This window comes from Siphateles boraxobius, unplaced genomic scaffold (assembly GCF_051911475.1).
Source record: "Siphateles boraxobius isolate OS27281-9 unplaced genomic scaffold, OSU_SipBor_1 65, whole genome shotgun sequence".
Lineage (NCBI taxonomy): Eukaryota > Metazoa > Chordata > Actinopteri > Cypriniformes > Leuciscidae > Siphateles > Siphateles boraxobius.
Genome location: NW_027509192.1, coordinates 1,246,212 through 1,257,102, shown reverse-complemented (window position 1 = coordinate 1,257,102; position 10,891 = coordinate 1,246,212).

The following is a 10,891-nucleotide window of genomic DNA, read 5'->3' as shown; positions in this document are numbered from 1 at the left end:
ACGCAAGATTTATTTAAATCAATCACGCAAAGTGATGAACTAAGGTTTGCACTTGGCCGTAAGAATGGTATTATATTCTGACCGTTTAGAATATATCCTGACTGCTATAGATATATATGCCATACGAAAGATCTCTTAACATTACGGGTTATATTACAAGTGTTTTTATTCAAAGTTGAGGGTAATGCGTTGTGTTACTTTCAAAGAAAATTTTCTTCAAGAATGTTTAAGCAATTTAAATCAACTGGAAAGTAACGTGCATTACTTAAAAAAAGAAAGAAAAGTAACTTAAGTATTAATGTGTACCTTTATATAGTAATTCATTACTTTACTCGCAACATAAAAAAGTAATTTGATTACATGATGCAAGTTACTGGTAATGCAGCACATGACCACAAGGATCATGTGACACTGAAGACTGGAGTAATGATGCTGAAAATTCAGCTTTGATATATTACATTTTAAAACATTTTCAAAAAGTTTTACAATTTTAAATTGTAATAATATATCACTGTTTTTACTGTATTTTTGATCAAATAAATGCAGCACTGGTGAGCAGACGAGAATCTTACCGACCCCAAACAAACTTTTAAACTCTCTAGAATATCACTAATTGATATGACGCTAAATAATCATTGGCTTGAGGTCCAGAGGGTTTTATGGTGCTGTCTAACAAGTAAACATCTCTAGTCTCGGTGACAATGAGCTTTATGCCATTTAAAACTGTTCAGATGCCCTTATTTATTGTTTAAAGGTCATAGGTCGGACTTAACAAGGTCAACACACGCAAACCCTTTTGACCGGTTACCTCACATATTGTTAATTGTTGAAATAAATGCAAATGGTAGGAAGTTCTTTGCCTAATTTGATGACCTTGATGACCTTAATGACCTTGTTTTGTGAGCGTGTTTTTTCCTAAACATTCCAAAAGCTATGACGTATCTTAAGATCTGTGATTATTTTCATTATTGTGATGAGTATGTTCTTTTGTTTTGCTTTGATTTTTATTTGATGATGATGATTTAGTCTTTTTTTTTTTACCGTAACTCTGATTTCCATCATGTTTCATCAGCTGTGAACTTGAACTCATTGTGTTTGTGAACTGTGGTGTGTTGTGTGAGGGGTCAACGGTGCGCTCCGTGTCGTGCGTTTCTTTATCGTCGTTTTTGTATCACTAAAGTGTGTTATTCACTCTCTCTCCCTCGTTTTCACCATCTGTCCTTCTTCCTTTCGTTGTTCTTGAAGGAATTAGAGAGCAGGTGGCAAAAAACACCAAAAATAGCACTGATGATTTTACAATACTAGCACAACAACAGATCTGGCACAATCACGGCCCTTAGATATCGTACAATATTCAATATACTATAAACAACATATCGCCTGTTTGTTTCAACAAACCAGAGAATGTATCTTTGAATCGTATAATCGATGTAAATTGATAGTATTCAATCTTATTTAGTAGTAAATTAGATGTTAGATATTTGTAATTTCGCTCTTCATATAATGAAGAGTATATATAGAAGGACCAGCACATATTTATGCAATAATTAAAATAAATAATATTAAAAATACACAACAATGGCCGAATCTCATGAAAACATGTCTTGGTCATATTTCATCTCTAAATGTATATATATATATGATATATTAAGGAACCTTAACAATAATAATAATAATATTAATTAAGTAAACAAGTTTTGGGGTATTTTTACATTATTTTAATAGAAATTAAGCAAAAAATGCTGTATTACAGTAACTTTCATTTAATTAATGTCACAAAAAGTGTTAATTTTCTTTATGAAAACAGTAATAATAAAACAACAAAATACTTACAGTAACTTTCATGAAAACAATGTCGTAATGCAAAAAATATTAAAGGTTCCTAAAAAGTCTTAATTTTCTTTATGTAAAATAATAATAATAAATATAAAAATAAACCTGTATAACAGTAACTTTCATGAAAATGTCACAATGCAAAAGAAAATAAAGCTTTTTTTAGGAACCTTTAGTATTTCTTGCATTGTGACATTTCACAACAGTTACTGTAATACAGTATTTTTTGCATTATTTTAATGAAAATAATGTACAAAAAAGTTGCAAATATTCTAAAAATAGGTTTATTTATTATTATAATTTTTTACTGTATTTATTAATTTTTTGGGCTGAAATAAGACCGAAACATTTTTCATGAGTTTCCCCCGTATTCTCCATGTGGTTCAATCATGCTGCTGTTGACCTGTAGTTATAGATAGATCCTCCTTCCTCCACAACGCCTTTGCTTTCCTCCTCTGAGAGGAAAAGTGCAATAACGCACTTTAAATACACACACAAAATGCACAATGTGGCCCTTCTGGAAGAGCGTCAATCTGTATGTTGAGGTCGAGTGAGTGTTGTGAGTGATACACAAACAGTCACATGTGTGAGACTGAAATATGCCTGTTGTTTTAGTCATTGTTGCAGAAACACACTGATCATGTCGAATTACTTGTCACAGATTGTTGTTCAATAAAATGAATTTGTTCATAACCGTATTTTGTGCCTGTAATGGTTCTGTCTGAACGATGCAATCAGAGTTATAAAAGCTGAAAAGTTATTAACACTTTGCAGTTAAAAAACGTATAGATTTCTAACCAATTTAGTCCATTAACTAGTCATACAATAAAACATTTTACACTTGAACTGTGAAAAAATGAACTGATAATAAATGTTTACAATGAGATTCCAGTCCTGTATGTGGCCGAGAAAAGTGTTACTTTTATATGAAAAGAGTAAAACTTTAAATATTAAAGGCGTGTGTCTTTTAAGAATTTGTTTTAGTATTTTGTGTTGTTGTTTCAGCACTAGGTGTTTTCTCAAGGTCGTTTAGTTTGTGCAGTACTCATCATGGCCGCTGGGTGTCGCTGTGGTGCAGCTGATCTAAATCATTTTATTTCTGTGGAAACGCCACAGTTATGAAAATATGAGTTACGTGATTCTGTAAGACACGAGCACTGCAACTTTTAATATGATCCATTCACCCATTATAAAACAACAGGACTGAGGGTCACACATTAATTTTTTCCACAAAAACTCCCCAGAGTTTGATTCTCTAATTTACTCGTCCAATAGTGGTGACTGTTGGGAAAAACAGCTTTAATGCGATTTATACGAGAGTTCGATTTTCTTTTCCATCTTTAGTTTTCTAGGGGAAACCAGACGGGAAATGTAATCGGACACGGGATACGCACAAACAAACACAAAAGACAGTCTGTGTGTGTCCATAGTGAAATTCAATGTAGTTTGAGGATTAGGTTTCTTATCGACCGCGCCATTGTTTACTACAGATCTCATTCACTGCTCGGTCACTATATGCGTGACCTCAGACAGTGAGTCACTGCACATTTACTATAAGTGCACTCTGGATAAACACAAAGAGAACATCACTGCTAAGTTTAGATTAATGCTTTAGTTTAGGGTGAGGCTTTTGATACTAGAGGGAGCCTGAAATATGAAATAATATTACACAACCCGCGAGTACGAACTCTTAAAGGGAAAGCTTACCTAAAAAATAAAGTTTCTGTAATTATTTTATTTTATTTGACTAATGTTGTAGGCCTACGTTCTAAACTCGTAAGCTACTATGGATGAAACACGAAAAGATTTTGAGCTCATTCCATAAATTACACTTAATTCATTGGCTTATTTTTAAAGCTGCAGTTAGCGATTTCCAAAACAAACACGCCCGTACCCAAAATGACCACGCCCCTATCTTGATAGCCCCGCCGCCATATTCACAACACACTATAGGTGCGTTCCATTCGACCGTAAGTGGACTGCGAAGTGGACTTCACAGGGTATTTCGCAATCTTAAGTGAGATTCCAATCCGAAGGGAATGAACATGTTCTGTTCGAAGGGCACTGCAAAAGGCGTAGGGAATAAGGGAACATCGATACATCACTTCACAGGAAGTGGAGAGCGAAAATCAACCAACTGTCATTGTGCATCGCGTCACCAGTCTAAACTAACCATTGAGCAGAGCCGTTGGAAGAGATTTTAAATTTAAATTTCTAACGGCTCATAGTTTACATATGCATTGAGTATTCATAAATATTGTTATTATTATACAAACTAGAGTATTTATGAACGGTTGGGGTGATTAATGTGTCTTTAGGCCTATTATATGATTTTAAATTAGAAAGGAAAGTAAATTACAAAATTTTATTCAGTTATATCATAATCTGCTTGACCCTGTTGTTGCCTTTCTTTGATGACGTTGCAGGGCATTCCAAATGAGTGATTATTGTCAGCGAAGTCCACTTCAACTGATGTACTGTGTTCAGGGAGTAGGGAGCAGTGAACACTGCGTAGGGACCCTGTCAAATGGAACGCACCTTATGCAACACAGGCTCCTCCCCCCTAATTAATGGTACCCCCCTTACTGCTGATTGGCTACAAGTATTTCTTTTGGTGCTCGGTCCGATTCCGTTTCTCAAAAATAGCTTACTTCATCTTTAAAAGACTCAATTAAAAAATATACAGTTACGCCCATATTTACAGTGACCACATTTTTACTTTGTTCCTTTAAGCGTCAAGAACGTGAGAGACTCTGAGCTTATATTCAACATAAACATATTTTCTAAGCATTTACCCTGATGATATATTATTAACCCATCTCCAACTCATCCATACACACAGAGAGAAAGAGCAGTTAGCATAAGTGGCGGAAGAGAAATAAGCTATAAAGAGAGAGACAGAAGGATGACCATTGAAGCGAATGGAGGATGTGGAAGAGAGAGAGACAGAGAGACTGGTAATGTGTATATAGGTCACTAAATCAATGGGAATCAGGTTTTCTGAGAGGAGAAGACAGGGATATTTATAGAGAGAGAGAGAGAGAGAGAGAGAGATGAAGCAGATGCAACTGCGATGGACTGACAGAATAGACCACTAGAAAACCTAATGCACAAACACACACATGTTTTGTTTGGACCTTTACAATGTATTAAATGTAGAGCCTATTTATACAATTATATATATATACGGACGGACGGACACATAGACAGACATTTCTTCTTATTATTTTATTATTAATAATTTATTTATGTATTTTTATTGTATAGTGTTATTAATGGTTTGGCAATGAAAAGAGTTCTTTCACCATGCCAATAAAGCTATTTAAAACTTGAATCTAGATAGAACGATAGACAGATAGATGGATGGATGGATGGACGGACGGACGGACGGACGGACAGATAGACTGATAGATAGATAGATAGATAGATAAAGCTGCAGCACGTGAGATTACAGTAATGAGTCTCATTCATCAACCTCAGAATCATTAAGAGCTCGTGAAGCATCACATACATGTGAAATTCTGACATTTCTCATTATTCAAAAAGGTTATGGAAAATAACTAAAATATCACAGCACAGACAGCTCTGTCCGTGTCAGCAAACACTGTCATTGTGTGCAATAAACCATTCATCTTCATATGCTGCTGTTTCTGACTTGATTGTGTTGGTGTGTGTGCGTGTGTGTGTGTGTGTGTGTGTGTGTGTGTGTGTGTGTGTGTGTGTGTGTGTGTGTGTTGCATGAGAGTGATGCATTTTTAATTGACCTCATGTAAATGCTGATTTTTGCATTAGATGATCAGAATGAATTGTGGGTAATTACTTGGGTGTGGTTTGCCATGTCCTTTCTTCTTGGAACAACACACACACACACACACACACACACACACACACACACACACACACACACACACACACACACACACACACACACACACACACACACACACACACACACACACACACACACACACTGCTGGAAGATGCATCGTTGACATTATATCTCATTTACTATATCTGCACTACTGTACTTCTTAAACAGCAAACCTTACTGTAGCTTCTAAGACAAATTATAAGACTTTCAGGGGATCAACTGCATAAAAACAAACAGGAAATTGCCTCATGGCAACCATATTTGTTAAAAAGCAAATACAATTTGTATATTTTTTTGTAAAAATCTAATAATTCAAAATACATTTCTAAATGTTTCAAAATTCAAAATGAACTCGAAAAAATGCATAAATTCCACACAATACTCAAACCTCCATCATTACAAAATTGTTTTAGCAACATTTCGGTCAATCAACCTTCCTCAGGCTTACAAAACACACAATAGCATGCTACGTGCACTTTTTTGTAAAATAAGAATAAAAGCATGAGTTTTTCAGCAGGTCTCACACACACACACACACACACACACACACACACACACACACACACACACACACACACACACGCTGAAGTGACACAGTGTGGCCGTAAGAGCAGCACATGCCATCGGACACACTTCATTGAGCATCAGCTCATCCTTCCGGCAGTTTTATTAAAGGTTATATAAGAGCATTATTATCTGTGCTCTGTTCACTGAGGGTCCCGAGGGTGAAAGTGCATTTTCCCCATCCCGTGGATTTATTCCCCATCCCGTGCAGTTAAATAACTGTTAATGTTTCTAAATCGAAGCTCATAGATCACACGTGAGCCAAACAAAAGTGGTTTAATCTGTCTTCCTCACTTTAGCGGCGAGCGCTCACCTCAATCACTGACCTTTGCTCCGTCTCTCCGGTACATTATCCGTCTCAACAACCACCAAACTGCTGTCTGAATTAACCAGGCCGGTAGGGGGCCGGTTCTCAAAATCATCAAGTTGAAGAAAATTAATAACCAGCATTAAAGAGGAATGATTCGCAGCAGGGAGTTTTGCTCCTGTGAGAGGAAGGTCTGGAAATGACTAAAAATTCATTTCTACGGCCAGCGATGATGTTCTCAGAAGGTCGCCTGCTGTTTTTCTGCACTGCATAAATGATCCTCCTCATGCTCCACACTGAGAGAAAGACAGGGAGAGAGAGAGAGAGAAATCAGGGCCATCTCTTTTTCAAAAGTCACTCGTTTAGAAGGACAGGACTTTTAGTACAAGAGCATTAGTGCAGATCTCTGCGGGGTGTCAATAATTACTCTGATGCCAGCAAATACAAGTCCCTGTTTCCAGCTGGTATTATTAAGATGCCAGTAAGTAGATGGAGACACATTCCCGTTTACACCTGCACTGTAAAAAAATTGCTGTAGTTATGCAGCTGTTTGCCAGTAACTTACTGTAGATTTAAATTGATGTATATTTACTGGCAACAGTTTGTTCAAAGTTAAATGACCATTAAACATTAACAAGTCTTTGTCTTTACAGAATAAAAAAAATAACAATCTAATGCAAAGCATTCTAGGAACCAGAAATTTTCATCAACCTTTTTCTGTTTTCTTTCCTTCAGATTTTGGTTCCCAGAATGCTTTGCATGAGGCTGTTATTTTAGTTTTATTCTGTAAAGATAAAGACTTGTTAATGTTTAAAGTTCATTTAACTTTGAACAAACTGTTGCCAGTAAATAACATCAATTTAAATCTACAGTAAGATACTGGCAAGCAGCTGCCAGTAATACTGTAATTTCTACAGATTTTTTTTACAGTGTGGTGTTTTAATCCGTCACTTTTGTCCACTTTCAATCACTTCTGTCCTGATTTCTTCAAGGGGAGGGACTATGGGTGAGTAAATGTAAGGGCTTTTTCAGATCTTTTGATCTAATGGACAAAATAATCTCACACGGTTTACATATGAACGCGGCCACAGACGACGGAAAAACAAACACAGAGCATCAGCTTTAGTTTCTGCTCTGACAGACGCAAGACCAGCCGAACGCTGTGAGTGTGTGTTAGAAATCAGGAATGGTGAGAGAACATTGTGCCCGGTACGTTTATCATTTTCAAACTAAACTTGAGTCTCCAGTCGATAAAGTTTAAATCCCGTCTGTCTAGAGTCTTCATAATGTTACTCATTAGATCAGTAGACGGAGAGAAGACGGTCTTCTGTGGCTGTTTGAACACACTCGATCACATGAGCGTTTACACTACGAAAGCAATCCGGCGAATGTGTTTTCAACTCCCTCTGGAAGTGTTGAAAGTGGACGAGCTCAAAACGTTTTAGACCCTGTTTACTGTTTAAGATTTACCCACTCGTGAGACGCAGCAGTATTGACATTTCTGTAATGAACATTTGAGCAATATTTGGAATAAGCCTGCATGTGGAAATATGAATAAAAATACATGTAGGCCTAACAGTATCATGTGATGAAAATGAGTGTGATTATATGCACAATCTTTCACCAATTATGTTTAATAACCTTTTTTTTTGCCAGGGAAAGGTTTAAACTGCAAACAACTCAAAAACTATTTAAAACATGAAATGTAAACATTTCGTGTCAGATTTATACAATGTGCAGATTGTTAATAGAAATTATAAATTGATGTTGCATAATGTGTAACCCTGCAAGCTCACTAATATTACAGCAAAATAAATAAATAAAAAATGTAAACATTGATAGTAATCAGAATTGTTTCTTGAGCATCAAATCATCATATTAGGATGATTTCTGAAGGATCATGTGACACTGAACACTGGAGTAATGATGCTGAAAATCCAGCTTTGATCACAGGAATAAATAACAGTTTAAATTTTATTTTAAATCTAAATAATATTTCACTGTTTTTGTTGATTTTTGAGCAAATAAATGCAGTCTTGGTGAGCAGAAGAGACTTCTTTCTCAAAGTTCATACTTTTAAATTATATATAGGCTGTATTTTACGATATAATCGACCTGCCCTTCCCCCATTCACTTTCACTGTATAAAAAAACATCTCTCCTTTTGAATTCCAGGGAAGAAACAACACAATACATGGTTGAGGGTGAGAAAATACTGACCATTTTGATTTTTATGGTAAACTATTCCTTTAACTGTATGTGAGTTCTGCTTGTAATGGCACAGTCTCACCGCTAGAAGTCGCCACTTTGACGCGCAACTCCTCCGGTGTGTGTGAGGCGTGAATGGCGTGAGAAATGAGTGAACGCGCAGGGGTTTAGCGGTTTACTGCGGGATAGGACGATCGGTTGCCTTTACTCTGTCGTCCTGCTCCTCTTCACGGGCCCGTTGAGGCCGTGTCTGTGCGTGCGAGCAGGGATGTTTAGGCGGGGCGGGTGGAAGCCTCTGGGACACGGGCTCCTTCTCCATCGGGATGGTGGCCGAGCAGCTCCACCTGCGGAGCATCATCTGCGCCACCGGTGCATAAATTGGATGTTATGCAACAACGGGTTAATAAAGCACAGCTTCAGTTAGTGTTTCACTGGCTACACGGTACCAGGTGCATGTTCAATACTCAAAGGATACAAACAGGATTGCGTTACGCATCCCAGCGCGAGACACAACCAATCACGGCAAACCGCTTCAACGCGAATTAGTTTAAAATATCGAGTAGGCCTATTGTTAGATGTACTTTTCTTTTAAATTAGAAATTAATTCAACAGTGATGTGTACTTGTACTTCACTACTACTAATCCAGCTTTACTAATATTGAGTGTTTTCCAAAAATATTACCAACAACATGTCTATTCACATCTCAATATGCCTACTTGGAAGAGATCCTATTCACAGACTGTGATGATGACGCTTTTTAACCGGTTTTAAAGGTCATCCTGCAAAGTTTTATATATTTTCATTTAAAAAAAATGATGTAGCCTACATTATAAATATGTACAACACTATACTTTTTATTATATTACATTTGCATTAAATTACAAAAAAGTGGAGATCTTTCTGTTTTCTGACTGCCATTATCAATCTCAATTTTTTCCTCTTTTTTGAAAGTATTGAAAACACTGTGGAGTTTTTCTTGTGCTAATGGACCAAATTGGATCACCCAAAAATATGGTCTCTCTTTCACAGCTATAGAAGTTTACCCAACTATGACGACTTACGCTTCTGAGAGACACTGAAAAACAAAAAGGGTCAATAGCTTTTTAACTTGCCATACAGTGTGGCTTCGTCTGAAATCATATACTTTCTTAGGTAGGTACTTATTTTGAATAAGTAATTAATTCACGACTGCTAAAAAAGTATGTTGAATAGGCTGTAGTATGAATGTAATCTAGAGTAGCCTAAGCATACTTACCATGTTGTCATTATCACGTGACCTACCAGCATCGTCGCTTCATGGGATAGTAAAGTGTCCATCATATGCACATTTCAGAATCTCACCAGAAGTTGGTCATCCGGGCACTTTTTGCCTATATTTTTTGAATACTGTGAATTCAGACATACTTCTTTTGTCACATACTGTTTTTCACTATAGTAGGGACGTATGCGATTTCAGATGCAGCCTTAAAGACTATAGTCTAATGAACATTAGTATGTTAGCAAATAGAAAGACATTACATAACTATTTAAAGAGTAAATATTAAGTAGCCTACTAGTATAGTTACTAAACCTGGAATAGATACCATTAACAATTTGAATACATATAAATTAGTATTTGATTGATACAAGCTATAAGATTACTCAAATGCAAAAATCTGCAATTTGTTACCAGTAACAGAAGTTAGTCGTCAGTAAAGCAGCAAAGCAAAGGAATACATGATTTTATTTCAATACTAGTGACTTAATGATTAGAGACTATATTAGAATATGTACTAATGAGATTAAAAAGTTCAATATTTATTGTATAAGTAATTTAAGAAAAATAAGTAGCCTACTGGTGCAATAAAAAAATTTGCCTAGATTACTGTTGTGTTTTAAGGAACAAATGTCAAGGCAGCCTATAGCCTGGCACAGACATTTTGCACAAGCTAAAACCATTCAGGCTTCATCCGAGAAACACATTTTAAATAGTCAAAGCATTGATAGATGTTTTATGGGATGCATATAGACACAATAACAGCTATGAAGCATCCGCTACCCCAGCCCACCCCACCCGCGGGGCAATGTCTCAAAGCACGTCACCGTGAGTGTGTGTGAGGAACGAGAGA